This window comes from Cygnus olor, chromosome 1, assembly GCF_009769625.2.
Source record: "Cygnus olor isolate bCygOlo1 chromosome 1, bCygOlo1.pri.v2, whole genome shotgun sequence".
Taxonomy (NCBI): domain Eukaryota; kingdom Metazoa; phylum Chordata; class Aves; order Anseriformes; family Anatidae; genus Cygnus; species Cygnus olor.
The window spans coordinates 74,657,186-74,671,443 of record NC_049169.1 but is presented as its reverse complement, the minus strand read 5'-3'; the positions used below and the strand labels follow the sequence as shown (position 1 = coordinate 74,671,443).

The 14,258-nt window shown below is 50.2% G+C and overlaps 1 long non-coding RNA gene across 1 annotated transcript; it reads left to right on the top strand.

The window, feature by feature from the left end:
* Positions 1-1,673: 1,673 nt before the first annotated feature.
* On the top strand, positions 1,674-5,206 carry LOC121078315. Its single transcript, XR_005824535.1, has 3 exons — positions 1,674-1,734; positions 2,968-3,411; positions 5,179-5,206. It is a non-coding gene; the product is annotated as an uncharacterized LOC121078315 (long non-coding RNA).
* The last annotated feature ends 9,052 nt before the right edge of the window (positions 5,207-14,258 follow it).

Here is a 14,258-nt window from a genome sequence, read left to right as displayed (position 1 = left end):
TCAGATGATATAAAAGAAAAAAAGTAAAGGCAAGGGGAGGATCCAGCAAAAGAACCTAAGACAACATGAGGAGGAGAGGCTCAGACAATTTCAGGGGAATAACATGGAGGTCAAGGGAATGAAAAGAAAGTCAAGGGAGGTCAAATAATCTAAGGAATAATAATAATAAAAAAGTCAAGGACATAAAAAAAGAAGGTTGAAGGAGGTCAAGTCCAGGAAAAGAAGGTCAGAAAACCTGGGGCATAAAAAGGTGGTCAGAGAGGGAACTTGAAGGTGAGACAACTTAAGGCATTAAAAATGGGTCCAAGGGGACCAGAAAAGGTAGCAAAGGAAAAAAAAAAAAAGGTTGGAAAAAAGTTTGGGAGGTCAAGGGAAGTCAAACAACTTGAAAGGTCAGAGAAGGTGAGCAGGCTGAAGGTTTGGGAAAAGAATATTTGACAGGTTAGGGAAGGTGAGGGAAGGTGAGGGGGCTGATCGTCTGGGAAAAGAACATCTGAGAAGTTTGGGAATAAAAGGAAGTTCAAAGAAGGTGGAGACACGGTAAAGGGACGATCAGGGACGGTGAGCAGGCTGAAGGTCTGGGAAAAGAATATCTGACAATTTCAGGAATAAAAGGAAGGTCAAACAGGGTCAGAGAAGGTAAAAAGGCAAAGAGGTCAAAGAGGGTCAGAGATGGTGAAAGGGCGAAAAGAAGGTCAAACAAGGTCAGAGAAGGTGAAAAGGGGAAAAGAAGGTCAAAAAGGGTCAGAGAAAGTGAGCAGGCTGAAAGTCTGGGAAAAGAATATCTATCCATTTCAGGAAAAAAAAGGAAGGTCAAACAGGGTCAGAGAATGTAAAAAGGTGAAAAGGTCAAAGAGGGTCAGAGAAGGTGAAAAGGCGAAAAGAAGGTCAAAGAGGGTCAGAGAAGGTGAGCAGGCTGAAGGTATGGGAAAAGAACATCTGACAAGCTCTGGAGTAAAAGGAAGGTCAAAGAAGGTCAGACAAGGCGAGCAGGTGAAAGGAGGATCAGACAAGGTCAGAGAAGGCAAAGAGGCGATAAGAAGGTCAAGGAGGTTCAGAGAAGGCAAAGAGGTGCAAAGAAGGTTAAGGAGGGTCAGAGAAGGAGAAGAGGTGAAAAGGTGGTCAAAGAGGATCAGAGAGGGTGAAGAAGTGAAAATGTGGTCAAAGACTGTCAGAGAAGGTCAAAAGGCGAAAAAAGGTGAGCAGGTCAGAAGGCGAAAAGAAAGTAAAAAGGGTCAGAGAAGGTGAAAGAAGGTGAAAGAAGGTCAAAAGGTGGAAAAAAGATCGAAGAAGGTCAAAAGGCAGGAAGAAGGTAAAGAAGGTCTGAGGAAGTGAAAGAAAGTCAGAGAATTTCAAAAGGCGGAAAGAAGGTCAGAGAAGGTTTAAAAGCAGAAAGAAAGAAAGACGGTTCAAGAAGTTGAAAGAATCAGAGAACATCAAAAGGCGTAAAGTAGACCGGACAAAGTCAAAAGGCCGAAAGAAGGTAAAGAGTGTCTGAGAAGGTGAAAGAAGGCCAGAGAAGGCCAGAGAAAGGCCAGAGAAAGGGCAGAGAAAATGAGAAGAGGCCCAGAGAAGGTCAAAAGGCAGAGAGGAGGCCCAGAGAAGGTCAAAAGGCAGAGTGGAGGCCCAGAAAAGGGCAAAAGGTGGTGAGGAGGCCCAGAGAAGGCCCAACTGCAGAGAGTACCCCCAGAAAAGCCCACAGAAAAAGAAAGGAGGCGCAGAGAAGGCCAAAAGGTGGCATGGCCGCCCAGAGAAGACCAAAAGGCGGAGAGGAGGCCCAGAGAAGGCCAGAGAAAAAGAAACGAGGCCTAAAGAAGGCCAGAGAATATAAAAGGAGACCCAGAGAATATTAAAGGAGACCCAGAGAAGGCCAGAGAAAATTACAGGAGGCCCAGAGAAGGCCAAAAGGCAGAGAGGAGGCCCAGTGAATGCCAGAGAAATGGAAAGGAGGCCAAGGAAGCGCCAAAAGACAGACAGGAGGTCCAGAAACGGCCAAAAATATGAAAGAAGGCCATAGGAAGGCAGAAAAACCAGAGAGGAGGCCCAGAGAAGTCCAAAAGGTGGAGAGGAGGCCCAGAGAAGGGCAGAGAAAATTACAGGAGGCCCAGAGAAGGCCAAAAGGTGGAGAGGAGACTCAGAGAAAATATAATGAGGCCAAGAGAAGGCAAAAAGGTGGAGTGGTGACCCAGAGAAGGTCAAAAGGCGCTGTTGAAGCCCAGAGAAGGCCAGACAAAATGTAACGAGGCCCAGAAAACACCTGAGAATATTGAAGAAAGCACAGAGAAGGCCAGAGAAAATGAAAGCAGGCCCAGAGAAGGCCAAAAGGTGGAAAGGAGGACCAGAGAATGCCAGAAGTCTCAGAGGAGGCCCAGAGAAGGCCATAGAAAATGAGAGGAGGCCCAGAGAAGACCAAAAGGTGGAGAGGACCCCAAAAGAAAACGAGAGAAAAAGAAAGGAGGTTCAGAGATGCCAAAAGGAAAAGCGGAGGCCCTGAGAAAGAAGGTCAGAGAAAATGAAAGGAGGCCCAGAGAATGCCAAAAATCGGAGAGGAGACCCAGAGATTGCCAAAAGTTGGAAAGGAGGCCCAAATAAGTCCAAAAGGCAGAAAACCAGCACAGAGAAGGCAAGAGAAATTGAAAGGAGGCCTAGAGAAGGCCAAAAGGTGGAGAGGAGACCCAGAGAAGGCCAGAGAAAATGAAGTGACGCCAAGAGAAGGCCAAAAGGCGGTAAGGAGGCGCAGAGAAGGCCAAAACATTGAGCGGAGGCCCTCAGAAGGCCAGAGACAGTGAAAGAAGGCCCAGAGAAGGCCAAAGAAATTGAATGGAAGCCCAGAGAAGGCCAAACTGCAGAGAGTACCCCCAGAAAAGCCCACAGAAAAGGAAAGGAGGCACAGAGAAGGCAAGAGCAATTGAAAGGAGGCCCAGAGAAGGCCAAAAGTTGGCATGGCGGCGCAGAGAAGGCCAAAAGGCGGAGAGGAGGCTCAGAGAAGGCCAAAAGGTGAAGAGGAAGTGCAGAGAAGGCAAGAGAAAATGAAAGGAAGCCCAGAGAAGGCCAGAGAATATAAAAGGAGACCCAGAGAATGCCAGAGAAAATGAAAGATGGCCCAGAGAAGGCCAGAGAAAATGAAAGGGGGCCTGGAGATGGTCAAAAGGCTGAAGGAGGCGAGAGAAGGCCAAAAGGCGGAGAGGAGACTCAGAGAAGGCCAAAAGGTGAAGAGGAAGTGCAGAGAAGGCAAGAGAAAATGAAAGGAAGACCAGAGAAGGCCAGAGAATATAAAAGGAGACCCAGAGAATGCCAGAGAAAATGAAAGATGGCCCAGAAAAGGTCAGAGAAAATGAAAGCAGGCCCAGAGAAGGTCAAAAGTTGGAGAGGATGCCCAGAGAAGGCCAAAAGGTGGAGAGGAGGCCCAGAGTATGCCAGAAGTCTCAGAGGAGGCCCAGAGAAGGCCATAGAAAATGAGAGGAGGCCCAGAGAAGACCAAAAGGTGGAGAGGACCCCAAAAGAAAACGAGAGAAAAAGAAAGGAGGTTCAGAGATGCCAAAAGGCAGAGCGGAGGCCCTGAGAAGGTCAGAGAAAATGAAAGAAGGCCCAGAGAATGCCAAAAATCGGAGAGGAGACCCAGAGATTGCCAAAAGCTGGAAAGGAGGCCCAAATAAGTCCAAAAGGCAGAAAACCGGCTCAGAGAAGGCAAGAGAAATTGAAAGGAGGCCTAGAGAAGGCAAAAAGGTGGCATGGTGGTGCAGAGAACACCAAAAGGCAGACCTGAGGCCCTGAGAAGGCCAGACAAAATGAAACGAGGCCCAGAGAAGGCCAGAGAAATTGAAGGAAGCACAGAGAAGGCCAGAAAATAATAAAGGAGGCGCAGAGAAGGCCAGAGAAATTGAAAGGAGGCCAGGAAAGCGCCAAGACAGACAGGAGGTCCAGAAACAGCCAAAAATATGAAAGAAGGCCATAGGAAGGCAGAAAAACCAGAGAGGAGGCCCAGAGAAGTCCAAAAGGTGGAGAGGAGGCCCAAATAAGTCCAAAAGGCAGAAAACCGGTCCAGAGAAGGCCAGAGAAAGTGAAAGGAGGCCCAGAGAAAGCCAGAGAATTTGAAAGGAAGCCCAGAGAAGGCCAAACTGCAGAGAGTACCCCCAGAAAAGCCCACAGAAAAAGAAAGGAGGCGCAGAGAAGGCCAAAAGGTGGCATGGCCGCCCAGAGAAGACCAAAAGGCGGAGAGGAGGCCCAGAGAAGGCCAGAGAAATTGAAAGGAGGCCAGGAAAGTGCCAAAAGACAGGCAGGAGGTCCAGAAACAGTCAAAAATATGAAAGAAGGCCATAGGAAGGCAGAAAAACCGGAGAGCAGGCCCAGAGAAGTCCAAAAGGTGGAGAGGAGGCCCAGAGAAGGGCAGAGAAAATGAAAGGAGGCCCAGAGAAGGCCAAAAGGCCGAAGGAGGCGAGAGAAGGCCAAAAGGCGGAGGGAAGCCAAAACGTTGAGAGGAGACTGAAAGAAGGCCAGAGAAAGTGAAAGGAGGCCCAGAGAAAGCCAGAAAAATTGAATGGAGGCCCAGAGAAGGCCAAAATGTGCAGAGTACCCCCAGAAAAGCCCACAGAAATAGAAAGGAGGCCCAGAGAAGGCCAGAGAAAATGAAAGGGGGCCTAGAGAAGGCCAAAAGTTGGAGAGGAGGCCCAGAGAAGGCCAGAGAGACTGTAAGAAGGCTCCGAGAAGTCCTAAAGGCAGAGAGGAAGCCCAGAGAATGCCAGAGAAATTGAAAGGAGGCCAGGAAAGCGCCAAGACAGACAGGAGGTCCAGAAACGGCCAAAAATATGAAAGAAGGCCATAGGAAGGCAGAAAAACCAGAGAGCAGGCCCAGAGAAGTCCAAAAGGTGGAGAGGAGGCCCAGAGATTGCCAAAAGCTGGAAAGGAGGCCCAAATAAGTCCAAAAGGCAGAAAACCGGTCCAGAGAAGGCCAGAGAAAGTGAAAGGAGGCCCAGAGAAAGCCAGAGAATTTGAAAGGAAGCCCAGAGAAGGCCAAACTGCAGAGAGTACCCCCAGAAAAGCCCACAGAAAAAGAAAGGAGGCGCAGAGAAGGCCAAAAGGTGGCATGGCCGCCCAGAGAAGACCAAAAGGCGGAGAGGAGGCCCAGAGAAGGCCAGAGAAAAAGAAACGAGGCCTAAAGAAGACCAGAGAATATAAAAGGAAGCCCAGAGAATATTAAAGGAGACCCAGAGAAGGCGAGAGAAAATGAAAGGAGGCCCAGAGAAGGACAGAGAAAATGAAAGGGGGCCTAGAGAAGGCCAAAAGGCAGAGAGGAGGCCCAGAGAAGGCCAGAGAAATTGAAAGGAGGCCAGGAAAGCGCCAGAAGACAGACAGGAGGTCCAGAAACTGCCAAAAATATGAAAGAAGGCCATAGGAAGGCAGAAAAACCAGAGAGCAGGCCCAGAGAAGTCCAAAAGGTGGAGAGGAGGCCCAGAGAAGGGCAGAGAAAATGAAAGGAGGCCCAGAGAAGGCCAAAAGGCCGAAGGAGGCGAGAGAAGGCCAAAAGGCGGAGGGAAGGCCAAAACGTTGAGAGGAGACCGAAAGAAGGCCAGAGAAAGTGAAAGGAGGCCCAGAGAAAGCCAGAAAAATTGAATGGAGGCCCAGAGAAGGCCAAAATGTGCAGAGTACCCCCAGAAAAGCCCACAGAAAAAGAAAGGAGGCCCAGAGAAGGCCAGAGAAATTGAAAGGAGGCCCAGAGAAGGCCAAAAGGTGGAGAGGAGGCCCAGAGTATGCCAGAAGTCTCAGAGGAGGCCCAGAGAAGGCCATAGAAAATGAGAGGAGGCCCAGAGAAGACCAAAAGGTGGAGAGGACCCCAAAAGAAAACGAGAGAAAAAGAAAGGAGGTTCAGAGATGCCAAAAGGCAGAGCGGAGGCCCTGAGAAGGTCAGAGAAAATGAAAGAAGGCCCAGAGAATGCCAAAAATCGGAGAGGAGACCCAGAGATTGCCAAAAGCTGGAAAGGAGGCCCAAATAAGTCCAAAAGGCAGAAAACCGGCTCAGAGAAGGCAAGAGAAATTGAAAGGAGGCCTAGAGAAGGCAAAAAGGTGGCATGGTGGTGCAGAGAACACCAAAAGGCGGACCTGAGGCCCTGATAAGGCCAGACAAAATGAAACGAGGCCCAGAGAAGGCCAGAGAAATTGAAGGAAGCACAGAGAAGGCCAGAAAATAATAAAGGAGGCGCAGAGAAGGCCAGAGAAATTGAAAGGAGGCCCAGAGAAGGTCAAAAGGTGGAGAGGAAGCCCAGAGAATGCCAGAAGTCTCAGAGGAGGCCCAGAGTAGGATAGAGAAATTGAAAGGAGGCACAGAGAAAGAGAGATAAAATAAAAGGGGGCCCAGAGATGGTCACAAGTTGGAGAGGAGGCCCAGAGTAGGCCAGAGAATATAAAAGAAAGCCCAGAGAATATTAAAGGAGACCCAGAGAAGGCGAGAGAAAATGAAAGGAGGCCCAGAGAAGGACAGAGAAAATGAAAGGGGGCCTAGAGAAGGCCAAAAGTTGGAGAGGAGGCCCAGAGAAGGCCAGAGAAATTGAAAGGAGGCCAGGAAAGCGCCAAAAGACAGACAGGAGGTCCAGAAACGGCCAAAAATATGAAAGAAGGCCATAGGAAGGCAGAAAAACCAGAGAGGAGGCCCAGAGAAGTCCAAAAGGCGGAGAGGAGGCCCAGAGATTGCCAAAAGCTGGAAAGGAGGCCCAAATAAGTCCAAAAGGCAGAAAACCGGTCCAGAGAAGGCCAGAGAAAGTGAAAGGAGGCCCAGAGAAGGCCAAACTGCAGAGTGTACCCCCAGAAAAGCCCACAGAAAAAGAAAGGAGGCGCAGAGAAGGCCAGAGAAATTGAAAGGAGGCCAGGAAAGCGCCAGAAGACAGACAGGAGGTCCAGAAACTGCCAAAAATATGAAAGAAGGCCATAGGAAGGCAGAAAAACCAGAGAGCAGGCCCAGAGAAGTCCAAAAGGTGGAGAGGAGGCCCAGAGAAGGGCAGAGAAAATGAAAGGAGGCCCAGAGAAGGCCAAAAGGCCGAAGGAGGCGAGAGAAGGCCAAAAGGCGGAGGGAAGGCCAAAACGTTGAGAGGAGACCGAAAGAAGGCCAGAGAAAGTGAAAGGAGGCCCAGAGAAAGCCAGAAAAATTGAATGGAGGCCCAGAGAAGGCCAAAATGTGCAGAGTACCCCCAGAAAAGCCCACAGAAAAAGAAAGGAGGCCCAGAGAAGGCCAGAGAAATTGAAAGGAGGCCCAGAGAAGGCCAAAAGGTGGAGAGGAGGCCCAGAGAATGCCAGAAGTCTCAGAGGAGGCCCAGAGAAGGCCATAGAAAATGAGAGGAGGCCCAGAGAAGACCAAAAGGTGGAGAGGACCCCAAAAGAAAACGAGAGAAAAAGAAAGGAGGTTCAGAGATGCCAAAAGGCAGAGCGGAGGCCCTGAGAAGGTCAGAGAAAATGAAAGAAGGCCCAGAGAATGCCAAAAATCGGAGAGGAGACCCAGAGATTGCCAAAAGCTGGAAAGGAGGCCCAAATAAGTCCAAAAGGCAGAAAACCGGCTCAGAGAAGGCAAGAGAAATTGAAAGGAGGCCTAGAGAAGGCAAAAAGGTGGCATGGTGGTGCAGAGAACACCAAAAGGCGGACCTGAGGCCCTGAGAAGGCCAGACAAAATGAAACGAGGCCCAGAGAAGGCCAGAGAAATTGAAGGAAGCACAGAGAAGGCCAGAAAATAATAAAGGAGGCGCAGAGAAGGCCAGAGAAATTGAAAGGAGGCCCAGAGAAGGTCAAAAGGTGGAGAGGAAGCCCAGAGAATGCCAGAAGTCTCAGAGGAGGCCCAGAGTAGGATAGAGAAATTGAAAGGAGGCACAGAGAAAGAGAGATAAAATAAAAGGGGGCCCAGAGATGGTCACAAGTTGGAGAGGAGGCCCAGAGTAGGCCAGAGAATATAAAAGAAAGCCCAGAGAATATTAAAGGAGACCCAGAGAAGGCGAGAGAAAATGAAAGGAGGCCCAGAGAAGGACAGAGAAAATGAAAGGGGGCCTAGAGAAGGCCAAAAGGTGGAGAGGAGGCCCAGAGAACGCCAGAGAAATTGAAAGGAGGCCAGGAAAGCGCCAAAAGACAGACAGGAGGTCCAGAAACGGCCAAAAATATGAAAGAAGGCCATAGGAAGGCAGAAAAAACCAGAGAGGAGGCCCAGAGAAGTCCAAAAGGCGGAGAGGAGGCCCAGAGAATGCCAAAAGCTGGAAAGGAGTCCCAAATAAGTCCAAAAGGCAGAAAACCGGTCCAGAGAAGGCCAGAGAAAGTGAAAGGAAGCCCAGAGAAGGCCAAACTGCAGAGAGTACCCCCAGAAAAGCCCACAGAAAAAGAAAGGAGGCACAGAGAAGGCCAAAAGGTGGCATGGCCGCCCAGAGAAGACCAAAAGGCGGAGAGGAGGCCCAGAGAAGGCCAGAGAAAAAGAAACGAGGCCTAAAGAAGACCAGAGAATATAAAAGGAAGCCCAGAGAATATTAAAGGAGACCCAGAGAAGGCGAGAGAAAATGAAAGGAGGCCCAGAGAAGGACAGAGAAAATGAAAGGGGGCCTAGAGAAGGCCAAAAGGCAGAGAGGAGGCCCAGAGAAGGCCAGAGAAATTGAAAGGAGGCCAGGAAAGCGCCAGAAGACAGACAGGAGGTCCAGAAACTGCCAAAAATATGAAAGAAGGCCATAGGAAGGCAGAAAAACCAGAGAGCAGGCCCAGAGAAGTCCAAAAGGTGGAGAGGAGGCCCAGAGAAGGGCAGAGAAAATGAAAGGAGGCCCAGAGAAGGCCAAAAGGCCGAAGGAGGCGAGAGAAGGCCAAAAGGCGGAGGGAAGGCCAAAACGTTGAGAGGAGACGGAAAGAAGGCCAGAGAAAGTGAAAGGAGGCCCAGAGAAAGCCAGAGAATATTAAAGGATGCCCAGAGAAGGCCAAAATGTGCAGAGTACCCCCAGAAAAGCCCACAGAAAAAGAAAGGAGGCCCAGAGAAGGCCAGAGAAATTGAAAGGAGGCCCAGAGAAGGCCAAAAGGTGGAGAGGAGGCCCAGAGTATGCCAGAAGTCTCAGAGGAGGCCCAGAGAAGGCCATAGAAAATGAGAGGAGGCCCAGAGAAGACCAAAAGGTGGAGAGGACCCCAAAAGAAAACGAGAGAAAAAGAAAGGAGGTTCAGAGATGCCAAAAGGCAGACAGGAGGCCCTGAGAAGGCCAGAGAAAATGAAAGAAGGCCCAGAGAATGCCAAAAATCAGAGAGGAGACCCAGAGATTGCCAAAAGCTGGAAAGGAGGCCCAAATAAGTCCAAAAGGCAGAAAACCGGCTCAGAGAAGGCAAGAGAAATTGAAAGGAGGCCTAGAGAAGGCAAAAAGGTGGCATGGTGGTGCAGAGAACACCAAAAGGCGGACCTGAGGCCCTGAGAAGGCCAGACAAAATGAAACGAGGCCCAGAGAAGGCCAGAGAAATTGAAGGAAGCACAGAGAAGGCCAGGAAATAATAAAGGAGGCGCAGAGAAGGCCAGAGAAATTGAAAGGAGGCCCAGAGAAGGTCAAAAGGTGGAGAGGAAGCCCAGAGAATGCCAGAAGTCTCAGAGGAGGCCCAGAGTAGGATAGAGAAATTGAAAGGAGGCACAGAGAAAGAGAGATAAAATAAAAGGGGGCCCAGAGACGGTCACAAGTTGGAGAGGAGGCCCAGAGTAGGCCAGAGAATATAAAAGAAAGCCCAGAGAATATTAAAGGAGACCCAGAGAAGGCGAGAGAAAATGAAAGGAGGCCCAGAGAAGGACAGAGAAAATGAAAGGGGGCCTAGAGAAGGCCAAAAGTTGGAGAGGAGGCCCAGAGAAGGCCAGAGAAATTGAAAGGAGGCCAGGAAAGTGCCAAAAGACAGACAGGAGGTCCAGAAACGGCCAAAAATATGAAAGAAGGCCATAGGAAGGCAGAAAAACCAGAGAGGAGGCCCAGAGAAGTCCAAAAGGTGGAGAGGAGGCCCAGAGATTGCCAAAAGCTGGAAAGGAGGCCCAAATAAGTCCAAAAGGCAGAAAACCGGTCCAGAGAAGGCCAGAGAAAGTGAAAGGAGGCCCAGAGAAAGCCAGAGAATTTGAAAGGAAGCCCAGAGAAGGCCAACTGCAGAGAGTACCCCCAGAAAAGCCCACCGAAATAGAAAGGAGGCCCAGAGAATGCCAAAAGGTGGAGAAAAGGCCCAGAGAAGGTCAAAAGGTGGAGAGGAGGCCCAGAGAAAGGGCAGAGAAAATGAAAGGAAGCGCAGAGAAGGCCAGAGAATATAAAAGGAGACCCAGAGAATATTAAAGAAGAGCCAGAGAAGTCCAAAAGGTGGAGAGGAGGCCCAGAGAAGGCCAAAAGAAGAATGGCGGCCCAGAGAAGGCCAAAAGGCAGAGAGGAGGCCCAGAGAATGCCAGAGAAATTGAAAGGAGGCCAAGAGAAGTCCAAAGGGTGGAGAGGAGGCCCAGAGAAGGGCCGAGAAAATTACAGGAGGCCCAGAGAAGGCCAAAAGGCCGAAGGAGGCGAGAGAAGGCCAAAAGGCGGAGAGGAGATTCAGAGAAAATATAGTGAGGCCAAGAGAAGACCAAAAGGCAGAGGGAAGGCCAAAACGTTGAGTGGAGGCCGAAAGAAGGCCAGAGAAAGTGAAAGGAGGCCCAGAGAAAGGCAGAGAAATTGAAAGGAGGCCCAGAGAAGGGCAGAGAAATTGAAAGGAGGCCCAGAGAAGGCCAAAGGTTGGAGAGGAGGCCCAGAGAAGGTCAAGAGGTGAAGTTGAGGCCCGGAGATGGTGAGAGAAAATGAAAGGAGGCCCAGAGAAGGCCAGAGAAAATTGAAGCAAGCCCAGAGAAGGACAGATAATATTAAAGGAGGCCCAGAGAAAGGCAGAGAAATTGAAAGGAAGCCCAGAGAAGGCCAAACTGCAGAGAGTACCCCCAGAAAAGCCCACAGAAAAAGAAAGGAGGCGCAGAGAAGGCCAAAAGGTGGCATGGCCGCCCAGAGAAGACCAAAAGGCGGAGAGGAGGCCCAGAGAAGGCCATAGAAAAAGAAACGAGGCCTAAAGAAGGCCAGAGAATATAAAAGGAAGCCCAGGGAATATTAAAGGAGACCCAGAGAAGGCGAGAGAAAATGAAAGGGGGCCTAGAGAAGGCCAAAAGGCAGAGAGGAGGCCCAGAGAAGGCCAGAGAAATTGAAAGGAGGCCAGGAAAGCGCCAAAAGACAGACAGGAGGTCCAGAAACTGCCAAAAATATGAAAGAAGGCCATAGGAAGGCAGAAAAACCAGAGAGCAGGCCCAGAGAAGTCCAAAAGGTGGAGAGGAGGCCCAGAGAAGGGCAGAGAAAATGAAAGGAGGCCCAGAGAAGGCCAAAAGGCCGAAGGAGGCGAGAGAAGGCCAAAAGGCGGAGGGAAGGCCAAAACGTTGAGAGGAGACCGAAAGAAGGCCAGAGAAAGTGAAAGGAGGCCCAGAGAAAGCCAGAAAAATTGAATGGAGGCCCAGAGAAGGCCAAAATGTGCAGAGTACCCCCAGAAAAGCCCACAGAAAAAGAAAGGAGGCCCAGAGAAGGCCAGAGAAATTGAAAGGAGGCCCAGAGAAGGCCAAAAGGTGGAGAGGAGGCCCAGAGTATGCCAGAAGTCTCAGAGGAGGCCCAGAGAAGGCCATAGAAAATGAGAGGAGGCCCAGAGAAGACCAAAAGGTGGAGAGGACCCCAAAAGAAAACGAGAGAAAAAGAAAGGAGGTTCAGAGATGCCAAAAGGCAGAGCGGAGGCCCTGAGAAGGCCAGAGAAAATGAATGGAGGCCCAGAGAATGCCAAAAATCGGAGAGGAGACCCAGAGATTGCCAAAAGCTGGAAAGGAGGCCCAAATAAGTCCAAAAGGCAGAAAACCGGCCCAGAGAAGGCAAGAGAAATTGAAAGGAGGCCTAGAGAAGGCAAAAAGGTGGCATGGTGGTGCAGAGAACACCAAAAGGCGGACCTGAGGCCCTGATAAGGCCAGACAAAATGAAACGAGGCCCAGAGAAGGCCAGAGAAATTGAAGGAAGCACAGAGAAGGCCAGAAAATAATAAAGGAGGCGCAGAGAAGGCCAGAGAAATTGAAAGGAGGCCCAGAGAAGGCCAAAAGGTGGAGAGGAAGCCCAGAGAATGCCAGAAGTCTCAGAGGAGGCCCAGAGTAGGATAGAGAAATTGAAAGGAGGCACAGAGAAAGAGAGATAAAATAAAAGGGGGCCCAGAGATGGTCACAAGTTGGAGAGGAGGCCCAGAGTAGGCCAGAGAATATAAAAGAAAGCCCAGAGAATATTAAAGGAGACCCAGAGAAGGCGAGAGAAAATGAAAGGAGGCCCAGAGAAGGACAGAGAAAATGAAAGGGGGCCTAGAGAAGGCCAAAAGTTGGAGAGGAGGCACAGAGAACGCCAGAGAAATTGAAAGGAGGCCAGGAAAGCGCCAAAAGACAGACAGGAGGTCCAGAAACGGCCAAAAATATGAAAGAAGGCCATAGGAAGGCAGAAAAACCAGAGAGGAGGCCCAGAGAAGTCCAAAAGGCGGAGAGGAGGCCCAGAGATTGCCAAAAGCTGGAAAGGAGTCCCAAATAAGTCCAAAAGGCAGAAAACCGGTCCAGAGAAGGCCAGAGAAAGTGAAAGGAGGCCCAGAGAAGGCCAAACTGCAGAGAGTACCCCCAGAAAAGCCCACAGAAAAAGAAAGGAGGCACAGAGAAGGCCAAAAGGTGGCATGGCCGCCCAGAGAAGACCAAAAGGCGGAGAGGAGGCCCAGAGAAGTCCAGAGAAAAAGAAACAAGGCCTAAAGAAGGCCAGAGAATATAAAAGGAAGCCCAGAGAATATTAAAGGAGACCCAGAGAAGGCGAGAGAAAATGAAAGGAGGCCCAGAGAAGGACAGAGAAAATGAAAGGGGGCCTAGAGAAGGCCAAAAGGCAGAGAGGAAGCCCAGAGAAGGCCAGAGAATATGAAAGGAGGCCAGGAAAGCGCCAGAAGACAGACAGGAGGTCCAGAAACGGCCAAAAATATGAAAGAAGGCCATAGGAAGGCAGAAAAACCAGAGAGCAGGCCCAGAGAAGTCCAAAAGGTGGAGAGGAGGCCCAGAGAAGGGCAGAGAAAATGAAAGGAGGCCCAGAGAAGGCCAAAAGGCCGAAGGAGGCGAGAGAAGGCCAAAAGGCGGAGGGAAGGCCAAAACGTTGAGAGGAGACCGAAAGAAGGCCAGAGAAAGTGAAAGGAGGCCCAGAGAAAGCCAGAGAATATTAAAGGATGCCCAGAGAAGGCCAAAATGTGCAGAGTACCCCCAGAAAAGCCCACAGAAAAAGAAAGGAGGCCCAGAGAAGGCCAGAGAAATTGAAAGGAGGCCCAGAGAAGGCCAAAAGGTGGAGAGGAGGCCCAGAGTATGCCAGAAGTCTCAGAGGAGGCCCAGAGAAGGCCATAGAAAATGAGAGGAGGCCCAGAGAAGACCAAAAGGTGGAGAGGACCCCAAAAGAAAACGAGAGAAAAAGAAAGGAGGTTCAGAGATGCCAAAAGGCAGAGCGGAGGCCCTGAGAAGGTCAGAGAAAATGAAAGAAGGCCCAGAGAATGCCAAAAATCGGAGAGGAGACCCAGAGATTGCCAGAAGCTGGAAAGGAGGCCCAAATAAGTCCAAAAGGCAGAAAACCGGCTCAGAGAAGGCAAGAGAAATTGAAAGGAGGCCTAGAGAAGGCAAAAGGTGGCATGGTGGTGCAGAGAACACCAAAAGGCGGACCTGAGGCCCTGAGAAGGCCAGACAAAATGAAACGAGGCCCAGAGAAGGCCAGAGAAATTGAAGGAAGCACAGAGAAGGCCAGAAAATAATAAAGGAGGCGCAGAGAAGGCCAGAGAAATTGAAAGGAGGCCCAGAGAAGGCCAAAAGGTGGAGAGGAAGCCCAGAGAATGCCAGAAGTCTCAGAGGAGGCCCAGAGTAGGATAGAGAAATTGAAAGGAGGCACAGAGAAAGAGAGATAAAATAAAAGGGGGCCCAGAGATGGTCACAAGTTGGAGAGGAGGCCCAGAGTAGGCCAGAGAATATAAAAGAAAGCCCAGAGAATATTAAAGGAGACCCAGAGAAGGCGAGAGAAAATGAAAGGAGGCCCAGAGAAGGACAGAGAAAATGAAAGGGGGCCTAGAGAAGGCCAAAAGTTGGAGAGGAGGCCCAGAGAAGGCCAGAGAAATTGAAAGGAGGCCAGGAAAGCGCCAAAAGACAGACAGGAGGTCCAGAAATGGCCAAAATATGAAAGAAGGCCATAGGAAGGCAGAAAAACCAGAGAGGAGGC